At 41.6% G+C, this 18104-nt stretch overlaps 1 protein-coding gene across 3 annotated transcripts in view; it reads right to left on the reverse strand.

The window, feature by feature from the left end:
- ctnnd2a (catenin (cadherin-associated protein), delta 2a) overlaps positions 1 to 18104 on the reverse strand; it is a 244323-nt gene that overhangs the window by 199477 nt on the left and 26742 nt on the right. The gene's annotated exons all lie outside the window — the stretch shown is intronic.

Below are 18104 nucleotides of genomic sequence, written 5' to 3' on the forward strand. Positions count from 1 at the left end.
TTTTTCCCAGGTAGTCACACAAACTTGCGTCCGACTGAAAAGAGTGAGTTGGAAAACAATAGGGCGTTAGTATCAGATTAAACTAATCCTTCAAAAATGCCACACAGGCAATCAGCCACTCAGTGTGCACAACAACCCCCCCGAGTTTACAATATTCTGGATATGGTGGTTGCTTGTGGCATGTGAATGGATTCCAGGACTGGGTCTCAAAAAATAATTAATCTGCAAACAAACAAAGCACACGGTCACATTTGTCATCTGTGTCACTTCCAGTATGTTGCTTCACAAACAGAGGTCCTTGCAGGCTTGTTAAAATGTGATGCCCCACTTATCACGATTTTAATTACTTTGTTCACACAATAGCAGAGCGATGGATGTCTCTAACTGACGGCCCTTTCTCCACATTATTGACTTGGAAGAATAAGCGAAAGTTCAACTTTCATCAAATGCCACCTTGCCTGCTGTAACAAATTAACATCAGTCCTGCACGGACAAGCTGCCTTTTGTTTTTGAGACACGTCGTCGCAAGGTCTGGATACACTGGGTGTGATAATAGATGCATCATTTGTCACTTCTAAATTGAGTCAGCTATAACACGGTTGGATGCACGCAGCAATATTTTAGGTGCTATAAACAATGACACCTTGCATCCGTGATAATACTATAGTGTTTTATCAATTTAAACAGGCTTCTTAAATAGCAAATATGTATTTACAGAAATGACATTTAGAGAGATCTTGAGGTAGACGCTGAGATCAAGTGAAGCATTAGTGTCAAGCGAGCCAGTCACCTTACACAGACAGTAAGACCGTTAAGATCCAGCCAGCAAATGCAACACGCAGCCAGTCTTTCAGCCAGTCAGCTAGGTGACAGACAGACAGGCAGACAGACAGACAGACAGACAGACAGACAGGGTGGTGTCTGTAAATAAAAGATGCTAGTGAGATGGCCAGCAGATGGTAATTTTCACTCTCACTGACAAACACCACTTCTGTGTCTGGCATCTCCCCTCCTGAGTGAAGATGAGTCACCAGAGTTTGGCTCCCGAGCAACTAGAACCCCCAGCAAAGACCACATTACGCTCATTGGCTGAGTGCCGCATTTCTCTTGAGTGAGGCTGCCAAATGTGCAAGTCAGTGGGCAGAGGGAAGACCTACCTCGCCTTCTTTGGGGACTCCCGCAGTTTGTTTCCTGATTCCTACAGTAAAACACCTCTGGCAATGAACTGGAGACCTCAAATGCAACCAATAAATGAACCCACGCAAACACATGGCTGGCTTGGGTTAGTTTCCTTTATAATGCAAAAAAAAAAAAAAGAGAGAGAGAAAAAAAATTGCATTGCATGTATTTCAAAATGGACACAATGGATCGTCCTCATCAGGAATCACAGGCGTGACTAATGGCAATAATGATGGCTTCATTTCATTTAGCTGTACCAGGGCACCAGTCTGCATAGTACCAGAGATAAATGAAATACATATTTTATTACTTACACCTGCTCTGACAGGTAATAAAGTCTAAACCCACTGGTTGTGTGCTTTATGGTACTTCTAGGGAAATTTGCACAGCTACACAGTTAAAATGTGAATAAATGCTCTGACACAAATGAATGGGGTATTGTGGCATCAGCTCATCAGACAATCCCTATTACTCCATACCTTTCTGACAAAATTTACAAGATTCAGGACATGCAAGTCAGTACACCCGTACACTTGCAGTAACAAAGAAAAGACAGGTCTGCAGCGCTGTCTTGTAAGACTGAATCACCTTATTCACCGAAGGGGGAAAAAAGAACTCAAAACACGGCAGCAATACAAATTTTGAGACATCGCTGTGAACCATTTATTGTCTGAGGAAGCCAGTGATCATGTGTAGAGCAGACACAGACTCTTTGTGATTAGTGTCCAGCAGGTGCTGTGTTCAGAAAATTGCAATATTGGCTCACCGCACATTGGCCGCTGCAGAGATAATCCCAGCACCAACACATCCGCCATCAGATGTCACAATACTCCCGCCACCCCAATATTCTTCCCGGGCTATTGTCAGCGGGGCACAGTTGAGCTGTTAGTGAATAGATGTGTTACATCCTGCAGAGTACAATGTAACGGGAACCTCAGCTTAGAGGAAGCTTTTGTGGCTTTGGGGACGCATTTAATTGCGGCGCATTCTTCCTGATTTGAGTTGTGTGCGGTTTCCGACCGAAACTGAGGTGGAATGATGGTCTGACATTTCATTTGGCTCAACCCAAGATAAGACTTGAAAAAAGATCAGACAAAGCCTCCTGTTATTTGACATCATGGCAGAGGACCCAGCCTTTAGCAGATCTCCTTTAGGAGAACCAAGTGTAAACAAACACAAGAAAGATTCCAAGCTAAAAGAAAACATATAACGGTGGATAGTTTTACTGCTATTATTTCCTTCACAGATTTACAGGCTACAAAGGAGTAAAAGGGAGTCAAGGAACTACTATATACCCCATTCAGATGTACACCATGAGACTAGCTATGAGGTGCACAAGTATGACATAAATGCTCACTCAGCACCTTAACTGTTGCAGTAAAGTGTTTAACTTCGTTCAACGTACTTCTTTTCCTTTCGTCTGTTCCCTCACCACAGTGAATCATCTGCATCCATCTTTCCCTCTCTATCCTTTTCCCTCACATCAACTACCTTCATGTCCTCCTACTCTACAACCATAAACCTCCTCTTTGGTCTTCCTCTAACCTCAGCACCCTTCGAACACTGTATTCCCTCTCCGTCCTCTGAACATGTCCAAACCATGTCAACCTGGCCTCTCTAACTTTATCTCAGCTGTCCCTGTAATGTACTTGATCCCATCCATCTCGGTCAAGCCCAAAGAAATCCTCAACATCTTCAGCTCTGCTACCTCCAGCTTTCCCTCCTGTCTTTTCCTCAAAGCCACTGCCTTTAAACCATACAACATTGCTGGTCTCACCTTTGTCCTGGAAACCTTTCCTTTCATTCTTGCAGTTCAAAGTGTTGTAGGTCAAAGGCAGGTGAAGACGTGCATCACATCTATCTGTTGTCTGAAAGTAGCATTTTAACACCGTACACCTACTGTATTTAAAAAAGGACACTCTCGGGGATAAAATAATACAAATTCAGCAGAAAGGTAGTGCTATGTCCACCCACTGAGCCTATGATGGAGAAGGCAACAAACTCCAGCTGCAGGCAACACCACAGTGCTCAGCAAACCACTCAACTAATCACTGAGTGTTACAGCCCTATCTGTAACTTGCTACAATAGCAGTCTTTACTGTAGCTAAAAAACACAAAACAAAGAAATTGAAGCAAAACTTTCAGAAACTGTGATGTTTTTGTTTTTTTGATGTGATGTATACCAATACATGTCTATGCAGCATGTCAGCGTATACATATCAGTATGAGTGTCAGTATTAAGCCCCGGTTTCCATGTTTAATGCTCGTTTATTTCAAATTCGGCCATTCTGATTGGTCTGAACCATACATAGTAACAAAAATAAATAAAAAAATGGCCAATGGAACAGCTCATCAGAAGTGAAGCCAATGCAAGTAGAGCTCCCCCTTGTGGCTGCATGCAGTATTGGTCATAAGCTCTTGGTGGATGAGACTTGGGCCAAACTAAAACAGTAAAATAATAAAATACATGTCCAATAATTATTTTTTTCAAGGATGGATTCTGTCATTTTTGGTAGTTAATATAAGACTGATCCATAGTCAAGAGTCTTTTTTTTTCTGATAAATTTCGTTTAGTTAAAATAAATAAGTACAGTGTGTAATCCAATAGTTTTTTGTAAATGGTGGAGGTACAGCAGAGCACAGTATTATTCAAACGAAAAGTGAGTCTAGTGAAAGTGTGGGTGGGTCATCAATAACACGATCATACTCTCTGGCTCCAAACTCACAAGGTGGCGCTGCCTGTATCCTCTGAAAAATAGCATCTGTTTGGCCAATGCAAGGAAGTGGGGATGCGCTATCAATACTCTTTCCAGCCAAAGGTCTGAACTGTATTTTAACAGATCCAAAGAATTTACTTCTGTTCCACACATAAATAAATAGAATGCATGCATGTGCGTACGAACCCGGAGGACACACACTCTGAATGAAAGGATTTCGCAAGTTGGGGCACCTCTGAAACAAGCTAACACCTGCTCCCTTCCAACAGAGCACACCATACATAAACAGACACAAACACACTCACTTAGATATTCATTATATGCACACACCTTCCTTCAAGGTTTAATGAAGTGTCCTTCCTTTTTACCCTTTGACACATCAACTGTCCATTTCCCTGATTTCATGACTTGTTGGTCCGACTTCAATGCCTTTTCTATCCCTCCAACGTTATTCTTTAACCCTATTCAGCCAGTTTTCTCTTCTTTTATTTATCTGGCATGTTCCTTTGCTCAAAACTACAAGACTCATACTAATGTTACGAGTTACGAGTGGTTCCCGAAGAAATGTAGTAACCCATTCAAAATTGCTCTCCACTTTTTCCATACCACTGGCACTGTGGCTTTTCGGAAAATTCAACGATATTGTTGATATTTGGGGCAAATCCAGGAGCTACACCGTCAATTCTAAACCTACTCTTTTAACAATCTAGCTTCTAGATAGTATTAATAAATAACAATACAAACACAGACGGAAAGAACTCCTTTATATATTTTCCTCTTCTGCTTTAGCTTCCTGTTCCATCCTCCAGGCCATCTCCCGAGCATTGCGTGATCAGGAAGCCTCGCCATATTTGAGTGGGTGGCTCCTCCAAGGAACACAATCAAAAGCGAGCTTCTACTCTTCGCATGAAATGACACTGCTGAAAAATTTACAAGACTCTGAAATGCAGTCTTAGTTTGAACGAAAAAAAAAAAAACAGTTTGACGGGTGTACAAAAAGAAGGAGCTACCTTGACATTGAATCATTCCGCAGGTCTACAGCACGTGAAGACAAAAAGATAGATTGTATGTGCTAAACTCGGGAATACATTTTTATATGCCACAATAGGAAAAGCATCAAAATGAACAGAACAGAAATAATACATTGATAAGATTGATACAAGTAGTAAAACATTTCTGAATTTAGTTATTCTGCTTTCATTTCATAGGCTGTATGTGGAACTGCTCCTCAAAAGTGAAGCCAAAGCCAGTAGAGCTCCCCCTGGTGTCTGGCTGCAGTATAGGTCACAAGCTCCACCATGTTGTTTTTCAAGGTTGGTTTCCCTCATTTCAGGTAGGTAATATAATGCTGATCCATACTCATGTCTCAAATTTTCAAAGAAGTCTCGCTTTACTTCTTTTTTATGCTACGGAAGCAGGATGTGAAATCATGATGAAAACTAGTCGCCTCCTGTGACCTCCTTTGGAACCATGAGAGTAGGGGGAAAAATTTTTTTTTTTAAAAATGTACAGTTTATAATCCAACATTTCCTTGTAACTGGTTGGGACTTACGAGATGTCCAGGTTTGATAAACTGCTTCTTTATTGTGTTATCAGTTACATTTACATGCTCACTTAATCTTAATCATTGAAAACTGCACAGCATCACCCAGATGTACTCTAAGCCTGAGAGAGGTCATCGCAACACACACACACACACACACCAGAATGGTCCATTTACCAGGATAAGGTCAGGCTGGCAGGGCGGGTGTAATGCATGCTTTATTAAAAAATATATATATATTTAAATATGTGCATTTTTTTGTCAGACTCCTGTCATACTGTTGTTCAGTACACAGGAGAAAGCTTTCAGAAAGTATCCAAGAATGAGTCTGTCTTTTCACCTATAACATAACATGCTTTATGCACTAAACTGTTGCTTTATGAAAGGGATTTCTCCTGAAAGGTTGTCAATCTGATGTTTATTACAGATTTTTTTTTTTTTTACTGCTATAGGAGGTACACCTTTTCAAGAAGTCATTGTGCAACACTGGCTACGTTAACACAAACATTCAGAATAATAACCCAGTACGAACCAAATTCCTCCACCTCAACTCGAACAGACTGGTCTGATCAGAGGGAAACGCCATGAAGTTGAAGTCTTCTGCAGATTTGACAGTGGACAGAAAAATCCGGAAAGGTATCAACTTATTCACGCCTGGAGTCATAGAGGAGGCTCTCGAGGACATGAAATAAAGGTTATTTTTAGCAGTCGTAAATGGTGATTTTATAAATCATTTAATAAAGACATTTTTTCTATAGTGCCTTATAAATCTATCCCAATTCTAGCCACTTTACCTCTTATGCAGCAATTACAATATGCATTTAATGAATTAATTTCCTTTACTGGCCATGAAGATATTTTTTCTCTATATTTAACCCATCCATTTGGGAACACAGTAATGGAGCATGTGTAGTGTCCTGGTTGTGTCTTGTTTTTGTGTGGGAACATGGCTGCTAAATGAACCTTTCTGGACATCAAAATGTGCACAGCAAAAACCCATTATGAACCACTTCTAAGTGAAAATCACACCATCATGTCCACTCCTTTGGGGAATTATTAAGAATGGCAAACACACAAAAAAAATGTGCACTGAGCAGTCAGTATTCCTTTGACGTGCTTAAATTGGCCTAATAGGAGCTATAATACACTGTGTCACATTTCAAAGATAAATGTTTCTAAAATGTCTCAGTGTAACACGACTATTCATGCGGATTAGGCCACATCTCAGATGACGCAAAGTCATTTTCTGAAAATTATGGTATCTCAAGGGGACTCTCTTAACCCTGCAAGCATTCAAGGATTCAAAGAAAGACGCACACATCTGAGCTCTCGCACACATGCAGGCACACAGCTGTTAACGACATATTCCACTGAGTTTAAGTGCTGTCCTCGCACGCTGTATTAGAACTGACTTGTGCCAATCTGTTTGCTTAATTAGAATTTTAAATACAACTTGAAGGCTATTAAACCTGTAGCGCCATATGAAACGTCTACTCCTGTTTTTGAAGCTCAAACGATGAACGCGTAGATTAGACTTGACAGCAACGTTTGACTTTAAAATGTATGATACGTCACTGCCCGTGTGCACCTGGCCGGCATCCTCGAGAGCTCAAATGATAATCATCCCCAACATATGGCTAATAATGCTAATGTCGTCAGAATGAGGCAAAGCTTGGAAAATGAAGAAATAATAATTATAATTTCCATAACCAATTTCCCCAGCTAATCACTCCTGATTTCCAAAGGCTGCCTTGCCTTTCAAAAGTGACTCAAATATGAATGTCTTGGATGATTGATGGCTCTAATTTACCTCCGTGTAACGTCTAATATTAAACTCTGAATAATGCATAATTCAGTTAGCGGCGCTGAGAGAGGGTGAGGGCACTTTTATGAAACAAATGCACACACACACAAACATGCACAGCACATCGTAACGCGCCGTATAAACAGATTTTAAATATGCAGACACACCCACAGTTAAAAATAACAGCAGCATTCCCGTGTGGATGCTTTTCAGAGCTGAAGATGTGCACATCAAAGCAACAGACACAGGTTCAACAACTGGACTATAAAACTCTCTTTTTTTTTCATTATTTGTACAATATGCAAAAGTGTGTGGGTTCTCTCCAGCACCTTCGATCTCAAAGTTACTATTACTTAGAAGGACCTTATTTATCATCCTGCTTTTTAGATTTCTCATAGCAGTCCATCTCCTCTCTGACAGCCTCCATTAGAAGATCTTAGCTGATGCAAGATTATGGCAACACAGTGTATCATTTTTACCTCTGGGAGTCTTTTCTCTTTTTCCTTTTATTGCAGACTTATTTGCCAAATGAAGATTAGAAAGACGACACTCAGACTAGAACACCAAAACGAGTAAAATGCACGATGAAGATAATAAAACCTTGAATGTGCTACTCTAATGTTGATGCTGCATCATTTCTATCACTTATTCCATCCTCAATAAAAACACCTTTGATTGACATCACTCATTATAACACAAGAAAACATCACATTATAGCACATCCTCTAATAACTTCCAAAGCCGGATTAATATTCAGTTTTTAACATTATGAAGGTTGGAAATATTTTAAGGCTTTTGTCCTTGAGTGCACATTCACACCAAAAAATTGGAAACCTGCAGAAGCTGCAATAAATGAACTGAATTCCTGGTATATTACAAAAAGGATTTTGTGGAAATTTAAACAAATATAAGCAAAACTGCAAAGTTATACATCATCTGGATGTCTGTTTCTGGCACTGGCTGAACACACATTCACAGGGAATGTGCAGACTAATTAAATTCATTCTCACAGCGCACTTGCCAGATATTTAAATCACTAATACATACACTGACGCTGACATAAACATACGTGCACACTTTTTGAAAATCTTCAAGCCGCTTCAAATTTTCCTTCACTAGTCTTGCAGTCCCAGTGCTCATAAATGTGCCAAAAGTAAGGTGAAAATGTTCCATGTTCTGTCTCTCCCAGAGGACTGAACCTGTTCAGATAACCCTAGAAGAGGCGATACCAGACCTCAGACTGAGACTGAGGCGGGTGTGGCTCCCGGCCCCAGCAGTCTCAGTGATTCGGTAGGCTGGTCACAGACAACTGTGATCTGATGCCCGAGGCCTGTTCTCCTCGCCTTCGAAAGCCCCAGCGCGAGCAGTCAACGGAGACAGCAACATTGATTACTTCAATCAATATCCACTGCTATAGCTACTTTCTCATTTCTTCGATACGCACAAGTGTATTACTGTAAGTACACCAATTATTTAGGAGACATCTAAAGCTAAAAAAAATGAATATGTAACAGATGTCTGCTGAAGGATAAAAGTATAGAAATGTATTTTCAATTTTTGTTGTTGTTGCCTAGAGCACTAAACAAGCAGACACACACACACACACACACACACACACACACACATATATATATTTCTAATATATATATATATATATATAGATAGATAGATATAGATATACATACACAGAACTCAGTCAAGCAGCTGGGAAGCAGTGAGATGGTTGACCTAGATTGGGTGCTGGGTTTGAAGGCATGCAGGAGAAACCATCTGCATACAAAGTCAGACCGGCAGTCACAGAGAGAGGTAGAAATGACTCCAACCTCCAACAGAATATTGTAAACTTTCTTCCCTGTAGTGTATTTTTTTCCTTATTCTGACACAGAGCAGGCAGGAAGGGAAGGAGAGCGGGAGAGGAAAACAGATTGGATGGAAATGTAGAGGCATATATACACCGATCAGGCATAACATTATGATTGCCTGTCTAATATTCTGTAGGAATGTTGTCAGTGGGGGTGCCTTCGGGTCCTGTGGGGTGAGGAGAGGGGCCTCTGGATCAGGGTTATTCCAGTGCATCCCACAGACGCCTGATCGGTTTGGAATTTAGTGAATTTGGAGGCCAGGTCAACACCTTGTGCTGTTTTTCATGTTTGTCTGCTGCATCCTGCTGGGGGTGGCTGCTGCCATCAAGGAGCGTTATTACTACGGGGTGAGGATACCTGGTCTGGTCTAGGTGGGTGGTACACGTCTAAGTGACATCCACACAAATGCAATGTCCAAACGTTTCCTCACAGAATATTGATTTGTCACAATATGGTCAATGTTACTTTTCCTGACAGACACAAGCCAACATATTGTCCTTACGTATACATGGGTGAATCATTTGAATGACAGTACTTTAGGACCTGGCAGAACACACACACACTTTGGGGAAACTTGTAAACATGTTCCTTTGATAATGACCAATCAAAGGCATGTCATTCATCATGAAGTCATCCAGATCTTTGGCCAATATCAAAATGCATCATCCCGCTCAAGCATTTCACACTTCAGCAAATCGGACACTGCTAACCTTCAATAATTTCACCCTCATTAGTCGGGGATGGCCTTGACTTGATTTTGAATGGTAGCATAGATTCTGTCAGCAAAACATGTCAATGCAAAACAAATTTTGCCTAGTTTCTGGAAAGCATTGCAGCCTTATATGCAGGTTTCATCACCGTGACTGGCAGACTAATTCAAACTGTGGTTCATCAACACATCTGAAATAATACTGTCGCCTCCCAAAGGCAGAGCTGTCAGCAGGAAGGAAGCGTGCCACTGCCACCTCTGAAACCCTGGATGTGAGATGCGCAAGACGTTACAGTAATTCATCTCTTCAACAAAGATTGAGACAACGCAGTGCCGAGGTAGTGGTAAGTAGTGAAGCAGCGGATAAGGGCAGGAGGGGTTAACAGTTCAAGAGAATACAGTATTATTACTGAAAACAGTAAGGACAGAGGATTCAGACAAGGGGACAGAGGATTGTAGGGAAGCACCATGTAGGCATATTCTTTCCCCGAGTCTCAATTTTCTTTTGACACCTCCCTCTGACTTTCTTCACACCTGTCAGAACAATGTGCACCTGATAATCTCCTTATAATCAACATGCTGCCAACTACGCACATGCATACAGGATGCAGGCACACAGCACAACACAACCCAAATTGCTTTTCTCATGGAAGTGGAAAATTTTCCGAGTAAGACGAGGAGCTATGCCTGCAACAACACCGTGTTGGTGACCATAAGCGAAAGGGTTCGTGGCTTATTCCCACCTTTTGCACTTGTCACACCTAAGTGGCTGAATGATCTATGTGTCATGGTTCAGTGGTGGCGTACGGTGCTTGTGGATTAGCTGAGAGTCCAGCCGTCCGTCAGGATCATTTGTCTCAACATCAGTCGGTTGCTCAGCCAGCCAGACACAAGTCCACCCTGTCTTTCTCTTTATATGTTGCTTTTTAAAAATGTATTCCTCCTCTTAAATGTAAACACGTTGCATTTTACGGGCATATAGACGCCATCCACACACATAAAAAACATTGTTTCATTGCCCACACCACTGTAAAGAATCTATACATAATGATATACTGGGTTCCCAATCCTCTCATTCTTGCATCTTGCATGGATAAGAATAAATTATATATGTTCATTCCTGTTGTTTTATATATTACATTAGTCTTATGACAGCTCAGGAATTACAGCATTTGCAGTGACATATTGCATGAGCGAGAACCTATTTCATACAGTCAGAATAACCCATGCATTTCCTGAAGCATGGAAACGCGTGCATGGAATGATGTGTGATATTCCCAAACCCATTTATAGCAATGAAAATATACTGCTGTCTGTCACGTGAGAATGAAAGGGATAAACAGCTGACAGATCCCCGGGGAGAGGCTACTCATGGCTCCCACTGTTTCTTCATAGTGTCTAAAAGCTTCTTTCATGTCTCAGAGGCATTGTGTCTGATTTACAGCCATGTAGAAGAACACAGAGCAATATGCATTCCATAGTGTTTACAAATCTTTTTCTTATACATTCGACGAAGCGTGGAATGCGCCGTAACCGCCTCTAATGTGTTTCACATTGGGAAATGTGCAAGAAAATAGAATAAATGTTTGTGGTTTTTCATCTCATACCTGAGGAGGGACGGCGTTTCTACATTTTCACTGTAATAGAATTTAAATCAGAGTAAAATGATTTCCTCGTCCTACCACGGTGAAAGTATAACTTTACAAATTCCCACACCACTGCCTTTGTCTACAACTCCTGTTAAGGATGTTAACAAGCTCAACCAGCACAGTCGCTCTGCAAAATACTGTACTGTGACACAGCTTTTTACTGAAAATGTCTTTTTAGTGCAGTCATTTATACTTCAATGTGTTTTTCTTTGTGGCTCAGATAAACAAGAGACAATAACTTCTAAGTAAAGCAATAGTGCTTTTGTGCTCTTTTTGTGCCTTAGGTCCAGCACCATTCAGCTGGTCCTGCCGTGAAAAGCGAAGCAGAATTACCCGATTGCCCAAGAGACACAGACAGACGTGGTCTGTTCAGAGGCCACCGCTTACAGTTCAAAAAACTTCATTAATGTGTCTCCACAGCCGTGGGCAACCGGTTCCAAAACGATCCTTGGTAATTTAGCTATTTGGAACCTTAATTGACGTTAATAGTGAGTCGGCTTTGGAAGCCTCTTTGAAACCCTGTAGTGGATATCAGGTTGGTGATAGCCAATGTCGGACATAAAAGCTCCAAATATAACTGCTGTCGCCAGCTATTTGCTATGAAGGCACATTCAGGAGCTGTCCCTGGTGCTGAAAGACACTGCTGCCCCAGTGCTTCTTTCCCAGGACTCGTGAAATACAGACAATCAAAAAGTGTCTTACAATGCAACAACGGTTTAGAGAAAACACTTAAATACTGTACACAACTGAAGGCTATTCATGGTATATAAACTAAATGAAGAGGCTTGAATACAAATAGGATTTAAAAATACATACGTAATCCCAAAATCCTGACTGTCCACTCGAATACACCGTGTGAACAAAAGAAGTGCTTGGAATTTCAGTAAAAATGCCAGCACGCATCACTCTTGCCCACATCTGCACAATTACCATGTGACACACTGATTTTCACTGAGCTAACCCGTTAATGCTGAAGATGACATGCATTCCCAGTACTTCTGACAGGTGGAGGGATTGGGTGACTGAGCCAAAAGAAGAGCTTCTAAAAAGCAAAAAATATATCCAATCTCAAACACTTGGGAGACACAAAAAATAAAGGAAGAGGAGAAAGCGTGGGGCGGGGGTGGAAAAGTGGTGAAGTCACACAGACGGAGCGCAATTAGGGTACAGCGTGTTCATTTGATAACCTTGACCACGGGCTTCATCGCGCCCTGCCTTGGATGTGAAGATATGATTGGCATTCAAGAGGGATAGGGCCCAGCATTTACCTGAGTGTTATCTCTGAGGCAGCAGACCTGAGTCAGCCTGTGATCTAATGAAGAAGCGCATTCCTGTGTGACGGGATCAAGAGGGAAAATGAGATACAGCTACAAAGAAAAATGGGTGTATTCAACTCATATCTTCTTTTTCTTTCTTTTTTTTTATTAGCTTTACCAACTGTTGTAAACATGAGAATGCTCCGATACAAGCAGGAATAGGGACAGGAACGAGGAGCATCGATGAAACCTGTCCTCTTTAATAATTTCTACATGTGATGACTTCCTGTTTTTGTTCTTGTTTGCATTTCTGCTCTCCAGTCTACTGTGTCATGTCAACCCCTCCATCCTTTCAAAATAAGCCTACTTGGTGAGTGGGACATCAAGACAGAAAGGGCCAGTATACTAACCAAGGTTGACAGATATGAAAAAGAAAAAAGGAACAAATGTAAAGCAAAGTAAAGACAAGAATAAGAAATGAAAGGAACAAAAAGGGACAAAAATAAAGCAAGAGAGACTACGTGCAGGCTCAGGGTTAGGCAAAATCTGAGGACACACACAGAAATGCACAAGGTGCATTTAAATTAGTTACATAACTAGCTGTTTTACAAATCCAAATAGATGAATTAAGTGTAAATACACTGCCTCGCGAGCTAGGAAAACAAGGGTGGGAAGGTAAATACCACTTTTATTACAGCACAACACCAATCCTTTGAAGATGCTTTTAAGTGACTTAATGTAAACAAGGTTTCTTAATAGAAAAACTATATGACATTTATTTTTATACAATGAAATGAGTGCCAGGAGAAATGTTTACATAGTTTAAAGTTACTCTAACAGGCAATATTAAATGTCAAATAAAATAATTGGGATGTTTTCTAGTAAATATCCTCAGTCATTAAAACTGTTGAATGTTAAATCGAAGACGTGAGCAACTCATTGAAACCTCATATTGTAGACACACTGAGAGGTTGCTTTTTTTTTTTATTGCGTCTCTGCTCCATCCACTGCAGCAGTTTCCTCATTTACAATGTTACTAAAGCTTACCACGATATAAAATTTTATCATCCATTTCTATCCACAGCAGCGGCTTCTGTTGGTTTGTGGAGCTCGCCACCGCACTATGAGACCCATAAAGCCGCGGTGTAACGACTCTGCAGGGGCACGACAAGAGGAGGGCACCCCTGAGAGTCGGATGAGAGAGACTGAGAGATGTACTTCATATTTCTCGCGGCCTTGACATTTAATACATTTGCAATTTACATGAGGCGGCGGGGCTTGCACACACGCTGCAATCAACAATCTATGTTGTGACAGCTATAGGATCGGACTATATTGCTGTACTATATTTTTGTCTTAATCAAATGCTTCCATTGATTAGTTTTAAATCTCTCATATATAAAAAGTACTGTAATGAATACAAAAACAAGTAAAAGTTCAAAATGGTACATATAAAAGTTTGAGACACTGACAACATTTTAAAATAAAACATTTTTGTGTGTCTGTGAGTGTTTAATTTGTTTTGTGGTCTGGTGGAATAACAGGTAACACTCTGCAGAAGAGGCAATTTGTCACTGTTATTTGGGGAAACTTATTGAAATTCAGTAGTTTCTTTTAATGGATGGTTACTTTTTGTTCTATCACACTTATCGATAAGACCACTTGAACTAGCTGCGTGTATATTACCTGCTTAAATCTCAGCCATAACCTCACGGGTTAAAGATTTTTGGTTTAGATCCTCAAAGCTGAGCTGAGCGACTTGAGTAATGGATCAGAAAGGTCAGACTGAGATACATCTCAAAACAACTGCAGTGTCCCTGGTCTGCAGTAGTCATCAAAAGAGAAAGAAAAAACGGTCGACCATCGAAAGGGTCGTAGAGTCGACATAGTTAACCGAAGCACATGGGGAGCTGAGTTCTGGTCAGTGTGTTTGTGTCCAACAGATGAGCTATTAAAAAACAAGTCAATGGTGGCTCTGGTAAAAAAGTAGAAATGGGGCTCAATAGCAGAAGGTGGGTTGGTCTCATGCATCTTATTTTCCTTCACATCACAGGTGTTTGGTCTGCAGCTACGTTCAGGTGGTGGCACATGTTAAAGTAACACCCACACATTTGCCGCGACCCAAGAGGAACACCACGTAATAGTGAGATCCTCAATGCTACGCGCATCGCCAGCAGGTGCTTTAAATGTTGCGGCTGATCAGCGTAGACTTTTAAATTCACATCCGCGCACACACACGTGCACGTGGAGATGAGGCCTCGGACTGATCTATTTTCACGCTGATCCAGCTGCTCTCAGCTCTTGTCTGTCGGCTCTTTTTGATCACACCGTGATGCCGTACATCTGTGAGGCAGGGGATCCTACTGGGACCCCGCCGCTTCAGTGCTACCAGCATGATGTCATCGTTTCACTCGCTCGCTCACTCGCTCACCTCTCACTCGTTTTCATTTCCTCTCTCACCGTCTCTCCCACAACACAGCTCTCTTTTTACCAACCTGCCTCACTCCAGCCTCTTTCCTATTTTTTTTTTTTTTACTCCTGTACTGTTATCATATGTTATCATCTTCCGTATATAGAACTGTTTATGAACGCATTTGTCATCCTGTAATATAAATCTCCATAATTGTAGTCGTGTGACATCTCTTTGTTTGGTGCCACACCCATCCTGCAGGGTCTGCCCCATTATTAATAGTAGTAATACAATAACAAGACTATCTATGTCTGGCATGTGAATGTGCAACCCCATATGCAGGGGTTCAAATAAGAGTGTGGGGCAGGTGTATGCGCAAAGGAATTGTTGCTGTGCTGGCATTTCTGTTCTAATGTTGTTCGTCCTATTCTCTTCCTTATCAGCCGCTGAACACATCCCTTCTTACCAATGCATGAGCAGCGTTTGTGTGTGCGCGTGGAGTGCGCATGTGTGCCCATGTTTAGCCATAATTGCAACTGTTTGTTTGTCCATGCTTGAATAAGTGCGTTACATCGTCGGCGAGTATGTGCGTGTCAGAGTGAGATGGCGCAATAGAAGGAGAGGGAAAGAGAATGGGAGAGGGGGGAAAAGATAAAGGCATTCAGTGCTCGCTCTCTCTGGGTCCAAAGCCCTTGGGTGGCGCAGACGAGTTTCACTGTGTTAATCTCTGAGTAATAACTGAATCACCGAAAAAAACAATAGAGCTCTCTGTCCCTTTTCACAAGCCGAAAGGCCTTGGGGCGGCTGGTTAGTCCGTGTTAGCTGCCGAGTTCAGAAACTGTGCGCGCGTACGCACGTGTGGCTGAAAATTGAAAGCCAGACACAAAGCGCTCGGCCTGTGCCGAGCAAAGCGAGCGGGGTGGGGAGATGTTTGCGCCCGAACGCTGACTCACCCTTTCCAAACAAAAACAAAGGCCCACAAACACCGTCAGGAAGTGAATATTCAGTTCCTCATGAAGCCGGCGCATTGTGGTGGAATACAAAACGTGTGACTTTCCAGTCCATTAAGAGCCGTCAGTCTTTCACTTCCTTCTCCGCCATTTCTCAGAGGTGCGACCGGGCTCTTTGTATCAGCTGTTACTACAGGAGACATATGGGACGTCAGTGACTTACCCTCCTGGCTTGACTGTGCCCTCTGAGTATATGTGTGTGCGGGGGCGATCGATTGACAGCGAAGGGCAGAGAGAAGCATTGCTCGGTTTGAGGGACAGAGAGACGAATGTACTGTGCTGTCGGCATCGGTGCTAACCAATGCAGTGCTGTGCAAGAAGGTCTGGGTTCGAATCCGACTGGGACCTTCCTGTGAGTTTGCATGTTCTCCCTGCGCCTGCCCACCAAATTGGCCATAGGTGTACCCCGCCTCCCGCCCGCCTGATGAAAGCTGGGATAGGCTCCAGCCCCCCTTAGAGGGCAAGCGGTTACAGGAGAAGAGAATGAGAGAGTTTCACCTAGAAGCTGCTCTTCTGCTTGGTCTCCTGCCTGTGTAAACAGACCCAAGCCACCAAGGGTCCTTGAGGTTTGGCTAAGTCCGATACACCATGTCTCTTCAGCTGCTTTTGTTAGAAAGGCAGCATTAGGTTTTAACACGAGCCCTGGCAAAACGCGCCGCAGCCATTTGATTGCCTCAGAATACCGCAGGCGATGAACACAGCACATCGAGTCACGGTTGTCAGGGAAACAGACAACAAATCAGAAGTAAGCAGGGTTTAATGCGTTGCCAGACAGAAAATGTAAAAGATTAATAAGCTGGCTCACTAAAGTATAAAGCAATAATAATTACGAACTATAACTGTAGATTAAGAATTCAAGAACGAAGCATGAAATAAGAAAAACTTGTTTAGTTATGGCTGCTAAATTATACTTGCTTTCTTGCTGTACTGAACAAGTAAATGTAATTATGAGGTATTAAATAAAGAAAGAGGCGAGGGACACATATAAATAGATGAAGAAGAAGAACTTGTCTGCAGCTACTCCAAACAATATCAATATGGAAGGAGAGTGTGGGATGTCAAATAGCATCTGTGTTTCAATTCACAGTGACTGACTGAAATTACTGCTCGAAATTACAGGAACATATATCGCAGTCATAAAGGTAACACATAGAATGTATATAGCAAACAGCACGGTGAATCGGACACACATGCTGATTTAAATTTAATAACGAAACCTCCGTCGAGTGTGCCCCGTGTTAATTTATGCGCTGATAAATATCTGAGCATTTACCTCGGTCTTGGATTGATTGGCTGCAGGGTGTTCATTAGGTTTGTTTAACATCAAGTTAAACTGGACACGACTGAATGAATGCATTTGCAAGATTTACATCCCAAAGTAGATCGATTTCTTTTGTCTGCCCGGTCACTCTGTGCAACGCACACGCGACAAACAGCCACGAATGCACCTTAACGATAAATTCACCTGATTAACTTTCTATACACTGGTAGCCAGCCATTTAATGACATTATTGATTTTTGCTTTGACCACAGGTTTGCCACTAAGATTTTAAGCGAGCACAGGTCGTTTTCTTATGTTTTAAGGCTCATGCCATTCCCCCACCAGCCCACTGACATGCTGCTACTACAGAAATCTGAATTTCAAATTTGTAGCTCACCGACAACGGGGCATTTTAATGATAGATCAGTTCCCTCCTCACTGAGCCACAATTATTGATATCTCGCCTGTCTACACAAGCCTTTGTACATGACATTAAATGAAAATGAAGTAGTATGAAAAATAAATCTCGATAAGGAGAGGCTACAGCACATGCAGATTAAATCAAGAGGTTAAAAGAAAGAAAAAGAGTGAACAGTATTTATTTACGACAGAAATACAAAAAAAATATATATATATTTTACAAGACAAATGTGACCAAACTAATTAATTACAAAACTATAAATCATGCAAAAACTAAACAAAAT

The sequence above is a fragment of the Mugil cephalus genome, chromosome 18, assembly GCF_022458985.1.
Source record: "Mugil cephalus isolate CIBA_MC_2020 chromosome 18, CIBA_Mcephalus_1.1, whole genome shotgun sequence".
Classification (NCBI taxonomy): domain Eukaryota; kingdom Metazoa; phylum Chordata; class Actinopteri; order Mugiliformes; family Mugilidae; genus Mugil; species Mugil cephalus.